Source organism: Varroa jacobsoni, unplaced genomic scaffold (assembly GCF_002532875.2).
Source record: "Varroa jacobsoni isolate VJ856 unplaced genomic scaffold, vjacob_1.0 scaffold_138, whole genome shotgun sequence".
Classification (NCBI taxonomy): domain Eukaryota; kingdom Metazoa; phylum Arthropoda; class Arachnida; order Mesostigmata; family Varroidae; genus Varroa; species Varroa jacobsoni.
In genome coordinates this window covers 162560-188772 of record NW_019213040.1, presented here as the reverse complement: position 1 = coordinate 188772, position 26213 = coordinate 162560, and the positions used below count along the sequence as shown (strand labels likewise).

Below are 26213 nucleotides of genomic sequence, written 5' to 3'. Positions count from 1 at the left end.
ATATAAACGGATTGCCTTAACTAGACGTTCGTAGAGTTTCGAAACGATGTATTTTTAGGTTAATCTTGAGCTATTTCTATCCGCTAGGATTATGTCCGATGACGCTATCAACTGGGATCCTTTCTTGTTTGATTTTACCGTACGCTTTAGGTGACACAAAAAAAGCTGTGAAATTTTATGTTATTGTCAAGCAAACAACATATAATCCCGGGACGTTTGTCACGTATGCATAAAGGAGGACCTTCGAGAAACAATAGGCGCAGAGAAGTTTGCGGTGTATTAATATATCTCTCTATCTACAAAAAAATCATAATGTTATTTATCATGCGCGAGCAACATACAGAAAGAACCTGCACGTAACGTATTGATAGCATTTTTCGACACGCTCATTATAAAACTAGCTGTATACTAGAATCGAATTAGCGTTGAAGCCGCAGCTAAAAGCATAGCCTCGATGGTAGTGTGATTATCAAACGATTATATATTTCTCGTAGGTGAGGCTATTGTGCACGCTGATGTTAAACTAAAACCCCTTTAGGTTTCAAAGACGAGATCTTCGAAATTCATGTAGTTAGAGACATGGAAATATCAGCCAGTGTCGTATACCAATGTTTTTCTTGTTGCCATTATCACATTTATGTACAGTGCTATGGTTCTAGCGTGTGTTCCTGGCGTGCTTCTCTGTGCCTTGCCCGTTCCTGTCACTATTCCGACAATAAATTCACATATCGAAGCGGACCCGGCTAGTAGCTAGCAACATAAATACAGTAAAACTCTTGGGCGCTCAATCTGAAACGAGAGAAACACCCACCCACTAAGAACAGATCGTTATAGACGATTTGTTCTCACAATCAAAATGGCGGTGGCGGTGGCGAAGATGATGATTATTCTATTAACAATGTCAATGGTCTGCGTAAACTTAGCTGAATCCTGAAACATTTCGAAACATCAAAAGCCGTAGTAAAAAGGTTCACTTTGAATCTCTTCGTACGTTCTTCTCTTCTTTTTCTACCTGTTCCTTATTGAAAATCGATTCGACTATGTCCAACGAAAGCTAACCGTAAGAATAACCTTTAAATACAAGGTGCGATTAGTTCCAGCGTAATTTTATGAGTTCCTTTTTCGCTGGCGATACACACGAGAGAGACGAAATGTCCGATCAAGCTAGCACACATAAAAACAAAAATTAAGTTAAAACAAAAATAGAGACAGTTGTTATTATACTAGAAAAAGTACAGTACATACAGAAAATTGAACAGACAATTTTTTTTAATGGTTACTTATTATCTTAATCAAGCCGAAACTACAACTTGAAAAAATAGCTTGGATCTCTAGGCCACATCGACCATCGGCGGACTGCTTTGAATTGTCGATGTCTCAATATTTTCTGATCTCAATTGTCCGTACGAATGATTAGGGTATTCATATTGAGAAGTGAAATGACGCCGCAACCGTTACTACTACGAAGTTGTTTGGGCATTTTACAGTTGAAAGCTGGCGGTGACCGACCGAACAAGCAAATAAGAAACCGTCAGCACGTAGTCTCTCTTTGATTCCAGAAAACTTCTAAAACGGAATAATAATATACACATATATATATATATATAAGCAAAGGCGTCAGCGCAACAGACACAGCCATCATGAACTCGTCAAGTAAATAACCCACACAAAAAACATGCACCAGAATATTAAATACTCGTATTTTTAGTGCCTCCCTAGCAATACTATACTAGACGATAATATTATTAGTAAGCACTCTTTGATTAACCAACAAAATGGAGTGGCGGCTGGCTCAGACTGAAGCTAGAAGAACCTATCTATCGGTAATTGTTAATGAAGACGCTTTCCTGTAATAGCCACTGTCTAAGTATTCAATTGAAGAGTATAGACACCTACTGCATGGTAGAACGAGAGCTCGCTATCCGAATTGGGTTTATCGATAAGTTCATATCAGTGACAACGATCGCTGTTGTAAAAATTAAATCGCTTATGTTTCACCTCCTTTTTTCCTAAACGTTGTTCGATTGGGTATTTGAGAATGGGTCGGGGACGAGGCAGATTCGTTGCAGGAGACCTCGGCCTCGACGACGGCTGTGCTATGCTATAGTTGAGAGTTGACAACGAGCCGGGTAAATGGACTCTTTAAGACAAAAAGAAAACGAACGATTTTTCCGCTCGGCCGCGTCTTGCCAAATAGACAAACGCAAAACAAAAAGCACGCCGTCAGCATTGAGTCCCCTGAGCAACGTCGTCTTCATCACATCGCTGTGATTTTTGCTGCTGATATGACTACTAAGATATTTGGAGCCCACTTGTTTTGCTTCTGCAATCGCTAAATCATTGTTGTTGGCCCTACCGGGTCTGTTGTCGATATTCTAAATGTGCTCGTTACGAACGCTTCTATCGGAATGTCAAATAAAATACGTCGATCGAAAGTTAGCACATCTTGGCACTATGGAAAGTCAGTGTTGCATCTTTAACAGCATTTCACCGACTTCAAAAAAAAGATTCAGCAGCTCTCGACGAATCGAGTGTGCCCCAATGGAAAGAACTGGTGCTGGGCCAAGCGAGCGAACGAATCGTATATAAAGGACAACATTAAACAATGCAATCGTTTGGGCGGATGGGTCGTGATACATTTTTCGTTATTTTTGCGCTGGAAACAGGCGCCACTTGAGTAAATTTGCCCACGCAGTATCCTAGTACGAAAGCGGATATAGAGAACTATTTACCACACCTTACATCAAGTCGATGAGTTAATATTAATTTAAGCAATCTGCAGTGGTACGAAACAGCAATGAGAGGCATAATATCATGATACCTCTGAAAGTTTACATATTTACAAATGGTATCGTGTCTGATGATTGTGAACGATATAAAGGCTGAAATTTGCATTCCGTAGACGGGACAGCTTGTGTCTAACGTATTTTGCTATCTCTTTTACGTAAGTAAAGAAATCTATAAGAATAAAGATTGAAGCTCTTACTTGCATACTAACGGAGATTAACAAACAGCTAATATATCTTCACTGAGCCCAATATCGTGTCACCGGAACTACTGAAGGAACAATGAATCGACTGAGTAGCATTACATGACCGTATTTTAGCTGAACTTACTATTCTGACTGAACAACTCTCTGAACAGCATCGATGCTAAAGGCAAAAACTACGTTGTCTAGTAGCATTACATATGCTGGAAGGGTTAACAAGATAACTAGTTCGCAAATTGAAGATTTTTAATATCTCCCAGACTATGTAAGATACGATAACGGTATTTCATACACCCCTTGTTTTTATTGAAATCAGCGCTCTGGAAACTTCTCAACAGCTGTATACTTGTGATCTGCATAACCATATCGGATTTTGTTATTATGGTTTATTATAGAAAAAATATGCTCTAAGGCACACTATATCCCTAGCAATAGAAATCGCACAGAGTTACCTTTAAAGAAGTTGAAGGCTAAAATTGCTAATTGATAAGTTTTCCCCCTATCCAAGTCATGATTGAGGCTTGGCAATGAGATGACATGTTGCCAACGGTAACCACGTCTTCAAGGAGTACCTCGTAACACCAAATATATCTGATATTTACTGCGAGCCTCAGCCTATGCATGGATCTATTCGGCAGGGCCACGTAAGTGATGTTCCCACTTTATTCACGTACATAAATCGTTTTCAATGAATGGCACAGACTGGCCAATGACAAACGTTTGCTCCAGACGGGTGCTTTGGCGGTCGTGGCTGCGCAAATCGTTTCTAGAGTCTATTATACGTGATTCCATCTGTCCTGGACTCAGTCCGTAACAAAGCATTTCTTCCTTTTCCCGCTACAACTTCATTAAGTGTGCTTCACTGTGCTAACACTGTACAGTTCGAAATTGTTAAATTCTCTCGATCTCTTTAGCTCGTAACAAACTGGGACCGACGGCGAAGGACTACATCACTGGCCGGAGGCTGACGATATACTGGTTAGCACCCTCACTGCACAGCTGGCTGTCGTAATACGTATTGAGTTGCTGGATAATAAATATACATGTCTATGGCCGCTCATAGTGCTCTGTGTACGCACTTGACTATTACGTTTTTGCCAATTTCCGGGACAATTAAACACTTGTCGATATATGAGATATCTTCGACACCTTATTGAACTGTGCAAGAATGAGGATCTCGTGACCAGATGGGTGGCTACGCCTGGATATCCCGGTTACACTGCTAAAATTCTGCACAGCGGCGAGATTTCGTGATACAGCTGTTCCAATATTCATACACGTATTGATTAGATATGACATTTACGTAGGCCGTCATTTATTAGCGAGAAGGCCGCAAGAGATTGCAGTTGTATTCCACAAACACTGACAACAGAATTGTAGTACTAGTACGTTAGTATCAAGAGCCAATATAGGATCGCCACGAAAACCCTCAATTCTACTAAAAGCCCATGGCATGCCCTTTATCCTTTCACAGATCAAAAAGCGAAAGTTCTATACATGTTGGCGAATGATCGTCGAGCGCAAAACCTTTATTTATAACTTTGCTGTTTGAACAAAAAAAAAAATGTTAAATAATAATAGAATTTTATTGTTTGTAACTAAACGAAAAAAGAAGCCATTCGCATTGTTTTCACTTCATCTCGAATAGATACGATAAAGTAACAGGTCATTTTCCTACTATTTATTTCTCACGTTCAGACGATAGTATTTGCATTTATTTGAGTTTAGAGAAAAGTTGCAGTTCTCGTATTGTCTGGCACAGCTAAGCTACAGGCGGCCGTTTGTTTGTTCCTGAACTGGCATTATGTAGAGCTCATAAGAATCAACGGTTGCGTCAGTGCTCGGTTGCCTGAGTCCATCTCAACAGCATTTCGTTCATTCGTTGTCCTGGTTTTGTTATCCCCCACCTTTCCCTAGTAAATGTGAACGTGTATGTGTGCACGTACGTACCCACAAAGTACAATAACTTGTCTAGCGCTATGATTTGAATGGTTCGCAGAATCTCTGCCATTTTAGATTAGCGTTTCCTCATCGTACCTTGTGGCCGAAAGGAACAGTACTGTCGTTATTGCGTTTTGATATCGCCTAGAAGTTCGTGGCCTGTGTTGTTCTGTTCTAGCAGAGCCGAAGCAGACCTGGCCTGTTGGTTCAATGTCCGCTGCAGAAGATCAGCGACCTAGTCCCAGCAGTCGTCTAGGTTTGTTTTAGGGCTTCAATACTCTGTAAAACGAGTACCGGCCACTTATGGATCTCAATCAGCTTAACAACGCATCTCACAATACTCTTTTCTCGAAAGTCGCTCCTCTAAAAAGACCTATTTCTATTATAGAATTTTGATCACAATCTCCGCGAATATAGTCGCCAGGCTATCCTCACCGTGATAGACACGCACACATAAACGAACACAGACACACACACCTTACACACACAAACAAATAAACATAGACAAACACCTTACACGCACCCACAAACACATGTACACATACGGCACTCACGCACACGTCCACGAAAAAAAAAACCCTGCAGATTGACAAACATACCTACGCGCATCTCTGAGACAGCGATACGTATGTTTGATTCCTGTCAAACCCGCTTTTCTCCGCACTTTGAAGGAGCTAAGTATAAAATTTCAATAGAGAAGTTAGTGTCGTTCATAGTTCAAAGTGGTAACGTAGAATGGTAAATTTGCCTAAGCGTTTTTGTGGGTTCTCTTTATCGATAACAAACGGCTCGGCTAATCAATTACATTAGGCTTAAATAGTAAACATTATATTACAGAATCTTATGGGAACAGCTTCTTGATTTAAAGAGGGGACAAGTGACGCTGCCACACCCATGCTTAGGTCAGGCAAAAAGTAAACGAAATAATGATTTTGCCACAGCATCGATAACCGCGACTTTCAATGGCTGATCTTTACATAATCGCTGAATGTAATTAATTGTATAATTATAATATGTTCAGCAACGAATGAGACACATGACCTTGTCAGCGCATTCGATTCTGACTTAGTTTGACAGAGATCAGGTACCGTGATCAGACTCTCAAACAATGATCATTTCCAATGCTTACTCGTCCGTGTTATTTTTCTAGTGAACCATTTAAGCTTGAAGAGCTTAGACAATCACTATTCGACTCAAGTATAGCTCTCAAGTACCGTATGAACTCGTTTTCGCCACTTGTGAACATTTTCAGTGTTTCCTTAATGATCTATGCCTGTTCGAGGCAGCAAAATTTGCCACGCCAACATCAGCGACAACCAGAACAACAAGCACAAAATAGAATTTCGTTCGCCAACGGCATCAATAACAGCGGCCGCTGCAAATGATACAGAAAAAGCACGTCAACGAACAATTGTGACACTTGGCTACGTGGCATTTTTACTGTGTGAGAAATTTCGCACACCCCAGTATGTAGCAAGAGTAGCAGTTGTCATAGACGCAGGAGCAAGCGGCGCGTCCCTGCGTCCGGCGTCTGTTGCCGATCACTTAGGGCTGTTCCGTCCGTTTAGTTCCTCGCTTGTCTCGATCGTCACTCTCGCTTTGCATCCTCCATCGACAAACGGCACCAAAAGAGAATCTACTTCATGAAATCAAATCAAATATACTTCTGTTTCGCATGATTGTGTGCTGATCCTGATGCCGTTGTTGTCGGCGTCGTGTTGCTTGTGCTGCCGCCTTTGCCGCTATTATCGTCCAGCGCTACTGTTATTCTCGTCGGCGATAATATTATTGCCGTATAGATGACAAAATAGCGAAGATTTCTTCGTCACGACAAGCAGCGGGAACAGGGGGAAAACTGTATTTCGTTGGTCCAAAGCGTCTGCCGCCGTAGCGTTTGCCGCTAGCTTGACGCCTGCCGTTAGGGATTGCGTTTTTTCTTTTTTCGCCACGGCAACTTGTTCAAGTTATTGTCATTGTTGTTGTTGTTGTTGTTGTATTATAAAATGCTGCGAAACGCTTTGCTCTTTGTGTCAAGGAGTTGGATATTAATGGTGGCACAGGCAATACGCTCATGTCGATGTTACCTCAGCAGTATTGTATGCGTTCTCATATTCGTTTTTGATTGGTGGCCACACCAGCCAGGCTGTTAAAGTTGGGCCTGTCTCAGGGGATTCAGATAACTTCGCGATTTGCTATCGCTGATATTGTTGCTGTTTGTTGAAACGGACGACATCGTGGCTCGACGTTAGGTATCGACCTCTCATATGAGAAACATCCGAAGTAAGTCAAATATGGACGACGATAGAAACGTTTGTTTGTGTATTGATGCTGGTATTCGTAGTGTATTATCAAGCTAATGGGTCCAACTAAGAACAGGTTGGTGCCAGGGAAAATTCGGTAATACAATAGTTAAATGCATATAAATTAATCATATAACGAGGTTGTCGTGCTCGTATAATGATTGCCAGTCATAAGTAGGCATAGGCATAGCACAATAGGCGTCGTCATGGTTGGATAGCTGAATTAGATATATATATACGACCTGTTTTTGACTAACAGGGCTGCCCGTAGGTAGCACAGCTCAGAGAGTTGCACCTTTTCGGGCTAAGGCAGCAATACGCTAAGCAAAATGGGCAAAACCGAATGTAGCTTGTTATTGCCGAGAAACTAACCAACATCGAATCAGACAATAATTTAAGGGTCATAATAGGACAATATAGAAAATGGTGTCGAACTTGTAATTCAGGCTCGTCCGTGCTAGTTGCTAGAAAATATAGTATATGCTGTTGTGCCCGAAATGTTCATGATTAAGACATATCACTGATATCGCACGCGTATACGACTATTTGCACAAAGGCGCTTCCTAGGTAAAGATAGTTATTCGGATGAGATAGAAAAGCTTGTAAAAAATAAAAGTTCTGATAATAAAACTGTGAAGCCATTGATGAAGCCTAAGGGTCCATCTTGTTTTCGAACGAACCCACGCATTATGCAGAAAACCAAAGATTTAGCTGATTTTAGGTAGATACTTTTAATAAAGCAGGAACATTTAAAAAAAAAAGAAGCTATAAATTAAAATCGGCCCCGCTTATAGTCGCTTATATAATTACTATCGATGTCCTTAATGTTAATGTTGATCGAACTAAATAATTTGTCTTTATTATTATAAGTCCAGCCCAATTTTACCACGAGAGAGGACCGCCCTTCATTCGTTAGTTTCTGCTTTGGAAATGACCCGTCCCTTGCAACGATGAAAGCTTACACTAACTTCTTCCTAATATTAATTAGGTGACAACGTGGTCTGTCCTCCTACATTATGGAAACCTCTATGCTGTTCACAAGACTGGACTGTCCTGGAAGTTTATCAGAGGTCACCTTTGGTTCTTTTCGAAACTCAGGCTTCATGCTTGACGTATCGGCTTGGGGTCACCAGGTACGCTCTCCTGTTCGTGTTGAAGTCACATGGCTATTCTATGCTAACCTCTGCTTTTGCCCCGGGCACTTAACATCTATTCGTAAACCAGTATGTAATTGCATTCATAACAGTAAGACAAGCCGGCCTACCTGACCACTACGCACGGCCACATTGATAATGTTTCAACAGCTTCAACAGGAGCGAAGGGAAAAGATGGTTTCCTTCAGCTCTAAGTCCCTATGCCGTTCTGGTAACCCCTAACGAACCGCACCTTTTTGACTCCTGTTGCCCCGCCAGGATCTTTCCCTACCTTTTGGATTCGTCTTCTCTCTAGTTATTAGGGGCAGCCGTGACTTTGCCCTTCGACGCACAGCAGCAGACGCCGCGTGCGTGCGTGCGTGCGCGTTACTGTAATACATGTATGCTAGCCCAAACTTGGAAAGCTGTTTGCAACACGCGCTTGCCTGCCAGTTCTATCCCGTCAAGCCAGCGTTGTGTAGTCAGTTCCGCGCAGTCATCTCAACAGCAGTCGCTCTTCCGTAACATGTCTGTTCGTTAGAGGACAGTAGATGATACAACGCTCAACGTATGTTCTGTACCGCCGCGCGCTAACCGGAGATCGTCGTTAGTCAGAAGGTCTTCGAATAGCAGACGTGTAGACCGCCGCAGCAACAGCGCCACCACAACTACTAAGTGCCTACTTCTACAGCTACCAACAGTCTCAGTCGCAGCGGTAATAGCAACAGAAGCAACCAACACATAATCACCAGGAGATGCGACGCTGAATGCGCCGCAACACAAGCAGCTACGGTGCTGCCGCCACTCATTATGGAGCCATCTAAGCCATTGGCAGAGCGGTCACAATCACCAGTCTCTGGGGCTAGAAGTCGCAGACGTCAATGGCGAGTCGCCGGTAGACTACGAATCAGGACTGTTAGACGCAACAACAGCGACAAAACTAAGCACGGTTGGCACTTCATGAGTGTATTGGCAGGACACTCGATTTACGCTTATGGGAGAATACGGTCCACCGATCCATCGGATCGCGATTCAACTCCGACAAATTCCTCCGTCCCCTTTTTTTTCTTCATTTGGCTCTCGATAGACAGAGTGCCGGCAGTATTACATTATAATACCACGGCTGGAGTGGATTGGTCGAGCGATGCCTCTTATCACGTCGGTGTGATCGGCAAACAAACTAGCAAGTTAAGTGGACGATGCTCTGCCTTACGCTAGCGGTTACACGGGTTATTGTACATATAAAATTTAGAGTCGGCTACGGGGAAACCACAGGCGTTCGCGGCCTTTCTAGCAAAAGATCCGAGTGTCTACCGCATTGTGCAGTGGTTTCGGTTAGAGGTGCAGCAGGAGCAGTGGCATCAGGTAGAACTAGAAGTATTCTTTCAGCAACTTTGGATGGTACGGACTACGATATGGCTGTGTACCTACTGTGGATATGATTTCAAATCAAAGTCTCTGATTTCCCGATGGTTCGGAGTGGTCATAAGCGGTGACGATGAGTGTATAATAATGCTAGCTCGGCTAATCGCTGCAACAGTCGCAGCCTTCTGAAGTCGCACATGGGGTGCCGCTATGTATTCGAGTATCTATCCACCTACCTCGCTTTATCTCCCCTCCCATATGTCCTTATCACTTCGATGATCTTAGCCAATCACAGACGAGCGCTAATAAACATGGCCAGTAGTAACAACTCTAATAAGATGAGAGCATTCAAATTGTAAGACTTTTTCAAAAGAGCATGCTTTTAGCTAAACCTCGCTTCCCCCTGGAAGGAAAGGGTTCTAGTGCAAGCTAGGTAATAGAATATGAAAGACGGGGGAACGGATCGAGGAAGGTAAATGAGTTGGCTTGAGCTACTGTTTACATCCTTTGCTGTCAATATAATCGCATAGGCTAGATTTTACGGTGTGCTATGTATACGTATTACTGTTATGGTCGGGGAGTCTGTGTTGTGGGAAAAAATGATTTGACCAAATTTCCGACGTGGTTAAGGCCCACGCGGCAAACTGATTATCAGTGTTACATCACTGAACACCATTAAAAACATTACGAAAATGGGCAGCGGATCCTTGATATGAGAAGTTTACTCCGTCGTATTCATGGAAAATAGATTGCACACTGCTTGTTCTTCGTGTCCAAGTGAGTGTCCTGTCGTAAGATGTACATGCCTACGGCGAGCTTTGAGCCCACGAGCTAATAGATACAGTGGCTTAATATCGCAGATTTCTTTTGTGTACTACTCTATTATTGTAGGTAATAGTATCGTTACTCCTAGCCAGTATCTCGGCGTAACAAGTCCCTTTCTAGTCCGCACCAATATTATATAATATACATTACTATTTCCAACCTGCACAACTGAGGTTTATACATTCATTCATACAATTGACTTACTGTCTGTGTCTAATTGTTAAGCATTACGCGACCTGTGTCCTGGTAGCTGCTTACAATTGGCCTTTTATTGCAATCGTGGTGCGATCATGGAAGCAACTGTCCTCGATATCGCGAGAAGGTAGCCGCGGCTCATCAATGCAGAGATACGGTCGTCTATAGGTTTAGAGCTGCTCACTTTGATCCCAACGGTCAAAAGCGTTTCCAGAGGTTCCATCGGGCTGTACGAGCGATCACGGATAGTTTTTGAAAACCGAAACAAAACAATAAAGCGTCAGGTTTTCCCCATTCAGACCTAATAAGAAATAGATAAGGAGGGAAAGATTCGGATATAAACAACGCTTCAGCGAAAATGTGGATGAACTTAGGCTCATAAATGGATATTAGTTCAAATAAACACCAGGGTTTTACAATTGATTTTAGTTTAGGTAAATTATAGTATAGATTGAATTATTTTTTACTAAATCATGTGAATTACCATCGTCTTCAAGTACTTACCACATTATTCAACTACACCGACGAAATAGCACAAATGTCTTGCTAGGGTCTATGGTGTTACTATGTTTTTTATCTAGTTCATCGCTATTGCCTAACAATCGGCAAAAAACCAATTTATTTATCATATACGAAACCTTTCATAGGCCGAATAGCTCATCAAACATCGATAAATAGGATTCAAAATGTGCTTGAGTAATATTGCGGTCATTGCACCCCGCATCAACAAACACACCCTGTATTGACTAATATCTCCTGATACCTTTCTCAAGCATTTTTTTTTTCAGTTATCGATCACCTCTATTTGCCATGCTGGCCATCAACTTCAACTGGCTTTGGGGCGCCGTCCAATTCAGCTGTGAGCAATAAAAACAAAAAAAAGCCTAGGACAACAGGGAAGTAACGGGAACCAACAAATCTTTGGTGGCCTTATCAAGACAGCATGTGATCCAGTTGCCAAATAACAGTTACATACACACACGCATTGAGTGATGTATACAAGCTACGAATAGAAACGTCATTGTCATTATTTCTAGCGTCGTCATCAGGTAGTCAGCCATCTCTTCATAGCCAATTGGTTGAATCGTATTCGGTAGCACGAAAGGAATGTTTCTTAATTTCGTTGAGGCTCCTCCTAGGCGGACGCCCCCCTTCACGGTTGGGCTTCATGGTGGATTTTTTCGGCTTTGGCTGACTTGATACCGTCGTTACCATTTTCATCATAATCTTCGTCTTGGTTAAAGCTTCTGTATGCTCTTAATTTGTGGCATCCGACGACGCCGTTACCTACGAGTGATAAACGTGACATGATTATACTTGATGATGTCTGAACGACCTCGCGTTAAACTTCGGCTACAAAATTCGCTGCACAAATAATATGGCAAATGGCTTTTTTTTTTTTATTTTTGACTCAATGTGGCTATAAGTTTCCTAAACCTAACTTATTGTTAATCAGTTCTATAAACGTGTGTAGGTAGATATAATGCTGTTTTGATATAGGGCTCATTCCTAAATCCGCAGAAGATTTACTCCGTGAAGAAAATTGTAAGAAAATGAGATCCTTTTGAGAACGAAGTAGAAATCTGCTGCTCGACTGTAGCCTATCTGCTTGGTACAGCATACTCACATTGGATGCTCAAAGTAGGCAAATCGAAAGATTTTGCGTCCTTCTGTAGTCCATTGATTACATGTACTTCATTAACGGCCTTTATCTCCGGTAATGAAGCGTCACTGCCAACAGGACTCATACTGAAAACTCTATATGATCACATTTTTCCAGGTCGACCATGTCTTACTTATTTTTACGTCAGTGCAAATCTTTTGCAAGGACTAACAAATCAACAAACTCATCATCTTATACGACCTCGATAATCAATTTTTAATTACCGATCACTCCCTGTTATCTGTGCTGATCTTTACTTCCATCCATTCTCTTCTGCTACTTGCTGCGCGAGCACCAGCTCAGCATGTATTGAATAATCCATTAACTTATCGAATTTTTACTGCGCGTTATCAGCCTTCTTATTCTAGTCGTTCACCGCCATCATATCCGCAATCCACTCTATAGCAGTCAGTGATGATTGTCGCTTTTTGTTATTGTTTTGGATCTAACCTGACACGTCACTAATCAATGAGCTCTGATCGTATCAGGATTGATCAACGCTGTGTTGGTCCATTATGGTCAGAACCTCGTCTTGTGCTTTCCTGCTCTGTTATCTGAATAGCTTGCTATTTTCCCGGACTTGATTTGGATTGCTACCGCTGTCTGCTTGGTATGCCATAATGACAGCTTGATCGACCGACTCTGCTGCGTGTTAACAGCGCCACGCTCTGTTTTACCACTTCAACTCCGCCCAGCACCGTTCATCTTAACCAATAACTTGACGCCAATCACAAACCCCATTGCGCGGCGGCCACAATTCCGTAACGTTACCCCTTCCAAATCGTCGCATGTCTACGCCGCTTCAATCAGAAGCCGCGTCTTAGCGCTCGGCAACTCTAGCCCAGAAACTCCGTTCCTCGTAAATATCGGCTAGTAAACGATAGCCGAAAAAAACGAAAGGATCAGTGCTGAGATCTCTCTTACCTAAAACGTTTGCAGCTTCGAGCTTTTCGTAGTTTTCATTCCACTTCATCCTCGTACCCAATTATTCTCCACGCGCCGAGTACGTTTCTTTGTGTACTTCATGCAAAATAAGCCCGGCAAGCCAACACCGCGCCGCGTCTTTGCGACGCTGCCAAATTTAATCCGAAACAATTTAATCTACGTATTGGACCCTAGATGTTCCAGCATTTACCACTGTCCGAGATGAGACGAAGCATCTATATGGTGGCTGTATGCATCAGCAAACGTTGCTGAGTGGCACTCTAATAATTTGAAATATATTACTCGCGCCCCAGTCGTCCAGACAATGATTAACAATTTACAACTAATCATAATCACCTTGTTAATCCCACCTAACAGTAGCGCTTGAGCGGTGGTCACCAGCTGGCAGAATCATTCAGCCGATGATGATTTTTGATGGGAGCAGTTTTGCCTGTGGCAGATTTGAGTGCGCATAAATATTTTTTTGCCCACGAAGATAATGATGTTTCGCTACGCCCGCAATATCAGTAAAGGTTACACGTGAACTGTATGCAATAAATGGGACGACAATTCATCAGCGGCTAGAACGTGATCAATCGAAATGGTACACGACTGGATAATTTCTCATAAAAATACAAACCTAGCGAAAATTGCCCAAAAAAAAATAAAATAAAAAAGGAAAAAATGCAGCTGCTACATTAAACCATGCTCTAATCTTGTTTTTTTTTTTTTTATTTTGTTCTGTTCAGGGAGTTTTCAATAGTATTCGATATGTAACTGAAGAAAGTCGACCGACTGACTGGTTCAGCATTCTCGTCTGAATGTGTTTGCTTCAATATTGTATTCTCCTAGCCTTTCAGACCTCTGGCTGCTTTTACTGTTTCAATTAAGTGATGCTGAATTAAGCCGTCATAGTTAATCTTATCTTCAACAGGCAAACGTCCTACCAACCTTTGCTTGAAAATTTGTAAATAAATGCGTATGCACCACCAGATTAACTGAAACTTTGGAACCTAACCCAACAGCTTACTATTCTGTACCAACTGAGGTATTGCACGTCCTTGAGTGAAAACGAATCCTGTACGTCCCTCACACGCAGTCCCTGTCTTTCTGCCGGCCTGCTTGAGACAGTCGTACGTGATTGCAGGTAATCAAGCGTCCTCTGCTTGGGATGTCATCAGCTTTGAAATCGGATGTCTCATGCCTCCATGACGACATGGAAAATCAGCCAAGAACAAACGTTCACTCGTAATAAGATATCCGGCCTAGAAGGAACAGTAACAGACGCCTAACCCCCAATTTGTCGATGACTCTGTACAGCCGGCTGGCAATCAGGCAGACCTGCTCTTTTTTGTGAAGCTGTTGAAGGCTTCTTTTGAAGCGACGCCCGATCTCAAAACGCGACAAAGACTATCTCGCCCGCGCCACGCAAATCACTCTTCCGCTCTTCGCCGACCGCCCTGTGTGCACGAGGGGACGGCATCATGCAAGGGCTTCGTCAAGACGTCGGATACCAATAAGGGATCGAGAGGACCGTCTGCCTATCGATGGAGGAGCTTAAGTCAAGTCGGCTACAGAAGAGAGACGCAGAGACCATGGCCACTGCGGTCTTCCGATCCGGCGGCAACTCAGAAAAGTATCGCATTATAGGTAGAATTCACCTTGGTGATATTTGCAACATCGTCCTTATCGGCTAACATCATACGAACTAGATGCAACAACTTACAGACTAAGCGCCATCAGAACTGGCAACATCAACAAATGTGAGGATCACAAACGCCGCAAAAGCAGCAGCAACGGCAACCGCAGCGGGTCGTAGCCCACTCTCAGTCACCTGCGACTACTGCATCACTGGGTCGCAGTTGGACAGGACACACACACACGCGCAGACCGGACGAAAACGCAGAGAGATACTCACCTAAACAGAGTTATATACACACCTCTCAATGAGCGAGTGCGAGTTCCAGGAACTACCCCAGATGAGTCAACGAATGCCGTCGCGTTGTTGCTCATCAATAGCAACAGCATCTTCGCGTATCATCAACATTCAGCATCGACAACATCCTTAAATCATCATCGAATCCACGTACAGAGCCGGACGCCCAACCAAGAAAGCCACAAGATCATCAGACGATCGACGGCATGACCCGAAGTCGAACTGATGGTCATCTGTCGAGGTCCGAGCTCCAAGCTCCTCCTGAACGACAGCTCGAACCAATATGAAAAAACCGTCAAAAACAAAAAGAAAAGTCATAGAAAAAAGGGCGTTAAGAGACGTTCGCGAACATATCCATCGGTACCATACAAAAGCATGGAGTATAGCTTGAGGCCCAAATTTATGGGCGAAGCGAACCCGTTCCTGCACGCCTATTTACATCAACTCGCGATATCCTCATCGAGACTCCGGGAGATACTCATAAGATTCATGATATGGTCACAGCGTAGAGAAATCATGAAGAAGAAGCCGGTGAAAGGCACAAAGAGGTACGAGAGGTTAATTCCAAGGGACATTTTCAGCGGCCGATACCTACTCAGGTGCTGATTGTGTATCAGATCGTGCTGATCATGATGAAATTATTTGCACGCACGAGGGTCGTCGGCGATCAGGACACTGGATGTCAGCAGGCAAGACAAATACATACATAAACGAACGCAGCCATTGTCAACCGATAGCTTTCGAGTATCCACGTGAAGTATTAATACAGTTGTAGAATAATGATTATATCCATTCTGTTCATCTATATACATAAACTATAAAGAAAGCATTTCCTCAGAACAATGCGAAAGCGCCGCAAAATCAAAAAAAAAAATACGAAAGCTTTATCGCACAACTGTTTGACTAATTATGGTTAGATAATAAATAAGCAACAATTAAAATTTAATGAAGACACACGATAATTACGCACTGTATAATGATCATATTACTATGAATCGGCTTTAAGAAAATTTTAATCAATTTTGAATTGAAATGAAAAATCACGATGTTTAATATATGGAGCTGTTGTGAGGAAGCAGCAAAAAGTTGGTCACCAAAGGACCCTATTGCAGCTCCGCCAGCATCGTCAATCTAGCCTGTGACACGTGGCAGAGCAAGGACAATCCATTCAAAAGTGTTTGCGTCACACCGGTCACAACCAACTACAGTTCGGTGCCATTATCGATTCTCAAGGACCTATGGCCTTAAGGACTGGCGGCAGATGCGTCCTTGTGGTGGATGATACGGAACCAGTTTAGGTTCATCTATTTGAGCCCTATGCCGCCTCATGTCGTGTATAGTAGATAACTTTACAGACATTCTTTATTCGTTTACTTTGGATTAGAAACTCAAACGGCGGTAAAAGCAGTGATTTTAATTGAGCTGAAAGTCAAAGCGGAAAAGTTCAAAAACATAGTTATTAAGTATATCGGCACAGCCGCTTTATCTACGTACTAAGTAATTTTATCAAGAAACGCTTACTTTGTAAGCTGGTGGACGAGAACAATAGCCGCACGGCATAAAAAACGATCTAGAATCAGTTAGCAGTCAGATAAGAACTGGCACAGCTGATTATTATAAATAGTCCTAGTTCAGCGGTAATACGTTTATGATTCGCTGAAAAAACGTGGCTTTTCAACTCTTTCTATTAAATCAGATCGAAGCCATCTTTATTCTCGTGTGTTATCGGTGTTAACGATGTCATCACCATGGAAAAGACGCTGGAACTTTGGAGCACAACGCTGACGTTGGCCATTCAGCTTTCCCTATGGCTCGCATAATGAGGTTCGGTAGTAGCGATCAGTTGAGCAATAGCGTAATCGCTAAGGTGCCAGGCTATTGCTAAGGATTGGCGGTGGCGAGTTCCCATTAAGTCACACATTATACGCAAATCCGGTTATAACACAAGCACGTATAAAGCTCCACCAGTACACACAGATAATAATTATACGGACAGACGTTCACAGTACCCCAACTAACTTCACTAAGATACGATGCATGCAGGCCTTCGGAGTCTCGTCCTTTCAACGTAACTCTTCCAGGAACTCGGCGGCGAGCAATGACGCAAGATAGGCCCACACATATATCACACATCAGCCAAGCTCACCTCTTCATATAACTTTTCCCATATACCGCCACGGACTATGTAGAACTTCAAAAGGTCCTGCCTCTTCCGGTCTGACTTCGAACACTTACTATGCTTGGCAGAAAGGGGTTTGCGCTACACTTCAAAGAGCTGATCAGCCTACCGAGACCAGCCAAGCGGGGCTGGCACAGCTCATCGTTCTACTAACAAAGTGTTAATTGCATGTCCGGCCGGTGAATTCGTATTCGAACACCCGACATCCGGCCAGTCAGTCTTCGTAATGCGAACGGATGAAGGCTTCGCGACGGCAAACTTCCTGCCTAAATCGTAAAGTCTGGAAGCTTTGAAAAACAACAGCTTTCTATTATCTTCTAATTTGGAGTTAGTCTGAGATTGGGATTTATGTTGAAACAACGTTAGTTTCCGATTTGATCGGATTATGTCCTGGAGTAGCTAAGGCTAAAAAGTAGTATTATGAAGAAAATGTGAGTAATTCAGTATCATAATGCAGTTTACAGTTGGGGTTGTTGTCACGTGTTTGATAAAAGCATTTGTGAAAATCCCAATTTCAGTTACAATTTTACTCGTATTTATGTTTCTGAAGATTTCGAGAAACGACTGGCCGAGCTACTGGACCCTTGGAGATAATCCTGAATCAGCTCGTAAATTGATTTATTTTCATGACGCGACGACCGTCTGCGCGGCAAACGTACCTTCTTATACTTGCCGGCTCGAAGGAGTTATCAATAGATCGGTTCTCGCGTATCGTAGCACCGAATTGGACAAGCAGTCAATACATTGCGACAGTCTATCGGTAGCTTGTGGTTAGAACGTTGCATGAGTATAAGAAAAGCCTCAGTCTACGCCAAATACTTTCTCTAGTTAAAAAAATACGCCATTATTATTATTATTACTTTCAAACCTCATACACGTGGCAAACGGTCGCGGGACGATTTAAGCAGAAAGAGACACTATTAAAACAGGTGGGCAATTCAAGCGAGGTGGCCACAGGATCATATGGCGACCCATAATTAACGAGATGGACAACGAATTCTGCGAACGCATCGAATTCAAACGAGGTAAAGGTGGAGAGGACGCTATTGCTACTATGTAATCAGACTTGTAGCTATTTGTCCAACGCTTTGGCAGAACCTCAGTTCTGTCAATCGCGCTCACTGGAACGGTCAGTAGCGAGCGCAGTGAGCAAACTACCCAATAGGGGCTGGAGCACCGACAGCGGCGAAGGGCTACAGTAGAAACCTACAACTACGGGGTCCCCCGACTCAGGCAGAGCAACTCAAAGGTTGAAAGGAAAACAGGTACTCTTATAAAAGACAACAGTAACAGCCGCAGGGAAGTCAAGGAAGCCAAGTCGAACTACAAATCAACTACAAAACAGCCTCACTAGCGGCGCGACGGCATGACGAATGTTATCGAGGTGAACCTGTGGCGAAGCTTGAGATTCGACGGTTCCACATTGACGGTCCCAGCAGCACGGCCACTTTCGATTGAAGTTCCGGTTTAATGAAGACCCGTTCATGGTAGACAGATCTTACAATGACTAAATGTCTGAGCACACTGCTAGCCTTTGAACGAATCAAGAAACTAAACATTTGTGACAATAACATCATGGCTGCTATCACAGCTACGGGCAGTTGCCGAACAACATCAGAGTCTTTTACACATCCATAGGACACCTTGAGGCTCCCGCAAAACAAACTTCAGATCGGGATTTATAGACGAGAGAACTGTATAGAATATAAATTGTAAATTTAATAGGGCGGCCCAGCGCTCATATCAACGTCTGGTTGGCAAAAGCTAGATTTGCTGAAAACGAGATGCAACACCCTGCACAGTGGGAACTGCTATTGAGGCAGTTCGAAAGTAACTTACCCAAGCAGCACATGGATTGTGGTACGGTGGCGAGTAATTTAATTATGAGAACCAGAAGTTTGAAATCGATAGTTATCATTTGGCAACTTGTATGAGTACTACCCTCAGATCGATAACAACGGTTCCCTCCTTTCGCATAGACACCCAGAAAAATATTGAACTCATAAATTTTAGAGTATTCTGATCAGGACCCAGTCACTTTAATTTTTCCGAAAAGTGAGCATGAACTCTTCGAACGCGAAAAGCACGCCTAACTGAGCAGCGTCTAACAGTGACGAACTACAAAACTTAATCATTTCGTTATGACAACTTATTTCGATATGATTTCCGCGCATAAGTTCGACGCTATGCAAATAGGACCAAACGAGGTAGAGATGCTTAGCTGTAGGGTTTTAAAGGCGGAATTAAAAGAAAATAGAAATTGTCAGTGGAATAGAATATGCCTTTTAGATAACACTTTGTAGTACACGAACCCAATACATAATAGGCGGCTTGTGGAAAATGCTTTCTAGATAGAAAATGTCGCATATATGTGCCTGTATAATTCATAATGCCGAATCAAATCGCCGAAAACTAAATAAAATAAATTAGTTATTCCTAAAATGTCTAGTGATAGCCTGTAAAGTCATATGTGTTCTTAGCCGGCACGTTTGATTACTGTTGACTTAAAGTGATATCATAAGGTCACACGAGAAAATTCGTCTCCTGTCCTATGTCACGTTTCGGGATTTTTTTTTCTCTATCAAACGTTATGAAATTCAGGTCCTTACCGAAACCTCAACACGTGGTGCTCGTGCACCTGGTGTGCTGGCATGAAAAGCTGTCAGGCGAACGGCTTATAAAATTTTACGCACGAAACCCATATTCTTTTTACGCGATATGATTTCCGCGGGGGTGATGACATAAGTTTGGTCGACTAGATCTGCAAAGATCCGCGATACTGTCAAAAAGAAGAAGCAAATTAGATGTCACATTTGTACTATACTCGTAATATAATTACTAATTCTTCTCCCAGCAATGAGTGTACATTGTCATACGTTAGGTACTAAGCAGGGTATTCGTTACCAACGACTCTGAAGCATACAATCAACAAGCCACGTAAACGGCACGGATACGACGCCCGATTCTTTTGTGCACGAGTATCTCAAGACAATTGGCGAACGTTGGTATGATACTGAAGCGGAAAACTTTACACGCAATTCGCACGCAAACCCTGAAGATTTGAATGATAGCTTAGTCTCAGCAGATTGCATCCCTTCGAAACGCATGTGACGGCATAGTAAGAAGAATATATGCAATACGTTCATTATTTAATTAGTCTTCAATAGAACTCAGCGGCTCAGGCCAACATGCTGGTTCGGTCGTCAGCATCTGAAACATTATAAATTACGAATCCTCAACCCAGGTTTCCTAAATCTTCGCGTCTATTTGCACCTTCATCATTTTATGTAAAATCATCTACTATATTAACGTGTCGTTAGCATCGGAATCTTTCTAGGCCATACATTTGCTATCAAACCTGCGTTAAAGCCATTTGACTTCAATGACGACGGTCATGGTATCTGTTGTTGGCCTGCGGTCACGCCTGAGAGATCGCCACAGGCGCGGCAAAACAGTCGTAAGGGCGCCGCGATGTCTCGGCGACAAAAACCTGACGACGAAAGAAGTATCCATCATTGCCGGTGTACGTATTTGGTCGATTTTGATGGGACAGAGGTAGTCTGGGCTGGGTACGCCCACCTATACCGCGGCTAGGAGCGGCACAAAAATCATCACCAAGTCAAGAAACAAACTCCGCACAAGGGCGCTCTTATGATTCGCGCGTTTGACGCGAATCACTGCATCTATTAGATACGTGCAGATGGATGCTGTACAGTTCCATGGCGGCCATGGCTGGCGCGGAGCGGCTATCGTCTGAGCAGCTATGCACAAACAACGTTCAGATTGGTCAGCGGACTACGAGAACATTTGGCCACGGCGACCATTCGATGACACAGTATCGTGTCGCTAACCGTATGCAGATGACCTTATCATGCAAATGAAGATGGTCGATACAATCTGCCGATTAGATGCGAGCCGCCAGCCGAGAACGATTTGACTAAAGAGAACAGGTACGTACACTTACTTTTCACCTTATTTCTCATTCCGTAAGTTTTTCTCCGTCCCGCCACCTACTTCCTTGTCGAACTTTCCCGAGGATGAAACGCGGAACTGCCGCGACTGTCAGCGACAACCTGCCGACAGGAGTCATGCCGATAGTTTTGGCGTACAATAATGAGACGTCGGCATAGCGCTGTAGTCGAGGGCAAACGAACTTGGCCGTTGCCGTACGTAATGAGGAAATATCAACCTGTTGTTTAGTGAGCGGCACAGGTCCAAATTAGTTACGATTGAAAGAGGAAACACTAACGCGACGACGATTGCCGCGGCTACGCTCGTGCAAGTCGATACGATCTGCGGGTACTTCGTATACGACAGGTTCGATACGTGAACGTATTGGATTGAAACACTTATATGCCGATATCTGAGTAAAAACCAGATAGCGTGCAAGAGCCTCTAATTAAATTGCTGATATTTCGACGATGCTGTACTGTCTGGGTCTCTGTCATTGCCTGCGGACCTCGATAGCTGTGAGACAATATATTTGTTATGCCGTATCAGTTGTCGCATATCTACAAATGTATATGCAGAGAGGGTTTACATATTAACAGCGCGTCTCAAGTGCAACCCTCAGAGCAAAAAACGAGGCTTTAAGCGACTGACAAATAACATTAACGAACTTTTAGGCTATTGCAAAATATTCAAAACCCTACGAAAGCCTTACGGGCTCGAATTAATTTACAAAGATACAGGCTAATTGCCACATTTGGGTACGCTGGACGCGTTATGTACGTGTCGATTTCTGTATGTTAACTTCTATCCCCAGACATCCGCAGAAATTCTACACAGGATCGCATTCAACCACTAGGTAGGATCAAAACGTAGTCGAAGCTTTACGTGTAGCTATGGCAGGCGAGATCGACCTACTGCGTTCGATAACTATATTGAAAAATTTCATACGGATGAATGAAGACCTGCTAATGTTTAGGACAGTAACTAGGATCCCCGGTGAACGTGCTACTTCTCTCTATTGAGATTGCAAAGCAATTTCAAAAATAAAGTAATGAGCAATCGAAGATTTTCAATTTAGTTTCTTAACAAGCATCCAGGACGGCAGATCCTTATCCTTGCTACCAAGGAGATCTTGTTCCAGTGATAAATAGGAGTTTCAAATATGCATATAGTTAGCAGAAAACCGCTCAACAGTGTTACGAGCTAAAACACTGAATAAACACCCTTAAGCTTTTATGCAATTTCAACAATACATGAATTTGCCCCTAACCTGAGTCTAGATGGCCGAGTGGCTTTTCCGTAAAACTTTAGGCCTAGGCCATGGGCCTGTTCCTAGGCGAACATGAAGCAAATATACTTTTGAATGCTATGGGAAAAATGTGCGTATTTGTTATGGGCTCTGTCAAATGAAGATGATTCACTCAGTTCCTAGTGCTACCTATACTGAGTGCATGGCCTAAATGAAATCATCGCGGCTTGCCTGATCTCGAACGTAACAAGCATTGGGAGCGTATACACACGTTAGGGTTATGCCATCAGGGTTGTGCCACGTAGCTACTGAGGTAGTCTTTGAAAACACTATACTTTCGTCAGCTTCGAATTGCCCTATTGGCATAGAGTCTCAGGAAAGCAGCTTAATTAAAATGCCTACCAAAAACATACGATGCCCTCCACTGAAAGATAGTGTTATAATAATGGAAAAGTCGGAACGTATAGATGTAGCATTCCGTATCTAGTCTTCTTTCGGACACAGCCACAGCTCATGAAGATGATGTTAAATAAAAGCATTGAATTTGTTTAATTACAAATCAAAACTGAGATAATTATTATGCAACATGTTGCAATTGATCTGGTCAGTGGCATTAAGCATGGCTTCAACTATACGGCTCGACATTATCCTTACGTGTTCAGACTATATGCTGTCCATTTTATTTAGTAAAATGTATTACTTGTATATAATTATTGAATAGAATTTGTTTGAATTTTGACATCGTTCTATATTAAATGCGAAACCAAAATCAGGTGCACGTGCTGTGACAGTGATTCATACAGACAATATAGAGATGTATTACTTTCGGCACAATTGGAGGGCCGAAAGCCTTTTTGTATAGCAACTCTTAATGAATAATACCAGCTTTAATTTACTATTTCGATTTTTGATAGGCTACGGCACGTAGCTACAGCAACATACTGGTATGTACAGCACGTACCGTATTAGTTTCACCCACCCAGTACTATCGCACACAGTACGAGAGTGGCTAAAATGTAACGGCTCCGACTGACCGTTTTTGATTAATTTGATAATAAAACGCGCCTTTAATCGAAATGTTCGAAAGGTCTTAGGGCGGGCGCTCTAACCTAAAAAACTAGGTGAATAAGCTAGTCTTGCAGCATTTGTGTTTTGTATAGGTAATTGGACGTCAAGAGTAGCTTCGATTTGCCTTATGCATTGTTTTGGCATTCGGTAAATATCAACGACGATGTTTGATATGGCCCTCCACATATTGAAATTTCACATTAAAATAAGAACACTTATTTTTTTTTATTAAAAAGACGAATAATCGTTGAACTGAAGATGTTCTTTCCTAGAACGAAAAAATCAGATCCGCATCGTCCTTCAATCTTTGATGATGACACAAATATTTCAGCTTATACGTCTGGCGGTGAATTTCGTTTCAGACCCAGCACAAAACCAGATGTTTCTGCGCCTGGCTTCGAATCTAGGCCTTTACGTGTTCCTGAGCTTAGTTGGCGAACACGCTTTTTACTGCAGTATCACGGGACACAGGTTTATGATGACAGATACAGATGACATTACTTCTCCTCATATAAACAAATTCCTTCGATCTTGCCTAGTTTAAGGAATATTATTGATCTGAAGAACATAAGCTTCATTTTGGAGAAGAAGCGTAACGCCAGAATTAAAATACGTTTATGTTATGGATACATCAGAAGAGTGCTTAGCAGCCCTCTAGACACCCGGACGACCAGAACTATGCCAGATATCTATTGTCGATAAGCGATTCTGATGATAATGATGGACCTAGTAATTTAAGTTTAAGAATTTAGCGTGTACTGGCGTAACTTCATCTGATACGATACTTTTAACGCTTTGAGTCGGACGGGACTATGTGAAAATGATATAAAAACAAATTTCATCTCGTGTACGATGTGCTCTTAATCATTCGATGTAAACACACTCTATTCTGGGTTAGGATTGCTGACTGCTAATGATGAAAATGGTGGCGAGGAGTCTCGTAAAGGAGTGTTGGCTTCAAGATAATTACAGTATCGGCATGATATGAATGAGCTAGTGGCAATGTAATTGAAAAAATCGGGATGAGAAATCGTGGCCTGAGCTGCGATACGAAACAGTTTCTACTGTTGTCGCCTTACCGATCATGCCATGTCGCTACCTGAAAATTCTGGCCCGCCTTCTGTCAAATCCTTAACATAAGTATTCGTAGTTGCAGTGTAACATGCTTATGCTAAACATCTAAAGATCAATTTGGAGTCGGCTTTAATCATCCGACTGAAAAATCTAGAACAAAGCGCGGGTCGAACAATAAACCGAAACGCAACTTGTGCAAGAATTCAAAATGTCTATTATTAGGAAACATATAGAAACGAGTTTCACATAAGAGTGATACTGAACGAACTTGACGCGGGACGTGCCAGTGAAAACAAACGAAGTTAGCATTGTTTTCTGTTGAAAAGTTTCTGTAATCGTTGATAGATCAGCACTAGTTTGTTGCCTCTAGGTGTTTTGTGATGCCATATCTTATTTTCGGCCATGATTGTTGCGTAATGGATGCTGGCTTTGAAGGTGAGTCGATTAACTCTAACTATGCCATCTATCATGCACTACATGACAGCAGTGGAAAACAACGTTAAATCTCATGGCGAACAATTGCTTTTCCTAGTAATTAATATTGCAGTATTGTCAAACGGCCAGCAAACAAAGCGAACTTGACAAATCTATAAGTGTAGCAAACAGCATTACTAGATATGTAAACGACAAAAAAAAAAAAACAAAAGAATCAGCCCATTTGGAGCCTTGGCCAGGTTCTATTCATGTTCTTGCTGTACGACTCATTTTTGATAAGTCGACGCCTTAGAATGCCGCTCATGTCTATCTGCTTGTCACACTATTTAGCTCATTTGGTCCCATAGACCCTGACCAAAGTAGGCCACACTTATGAGCTGATTTGACTCAAACTGAAAGAAAAATGAATACTCCCAAATTATGCTTTATACAATAGTAATAAATATGTTGCTTGATTTCGTAATATTAATACTTTACTCGAGACCGGAAAATTCAAATACCGTTGAACTACTTACTATGTACAATTTTAGAAGTAATGAATAGTTTACGTTCAATTACCGTAGCCTCGAAGCATTTTGCCTTGCCTGTAGAAGTGATGTTTCAACACGTTGCTCTTAGTAATTTGTCTCGCTTACAGCGCTTTGCTTTCAGAGACACACAACCGCGAACATACACAAATTGGATTCCTCTGATGTAGAATGACTTACTTTTGAGCTGGTGGTACAATCAGGATCGTATATCAGAGTTATTTTAACTCTAACGAAATTTAACTTTCTGCATTTCATTACTACTTCCTTCCCATATTTTCCAAATATTAAATAGCCATTTATTTCTAACACTATAAATATAGAGAGTAAATAGGTAAGAAGGTATTGGCCCTAGATACTCTTGCCGAAGGACTTTTGCCTTTCGAAGTGAGAATTTACCGTACTTAATTTGCGATCTACGAGACGGCAAGTCGCCTTTCCACTTAGTTTCAACAGGCC

At 42.3% G+C, this 26213-nt stretch overlaps 1 long non-coding RNA gene across 3 annotated transcripts; it reads right to left on the bottom strand.

Annotated features, from left to right (window-relative positions):
• Nucleotides 1-6: 6 nt before the first annotated feature.
• Nucleotides 7-26213, bottom strand: LOC111268704 (uncharacterized). Of its 3 annotated transcripts, XR_002685360.2 has the most exons (5): nt 25935-26213; nt 25743-25811; nt 20060-20229; nt 10758-10975; nt 7-1566 (listed from the first exon to the last, which is right to left on the bottom strand). It is a non-coding gene; the product is annotated as an uncharacterized LOC111268704 (long non-coding RNA). The 3 variants fall into 3 exon arrangements; XR_015314351.1 differs by lacking the exon at nt 7-1566 and having other exon boundaries at nt 8783-11049; XR_015314347.1 differs by lacking the exon at nt 7-1566 and having other exon boundaries at nt 8783-10975.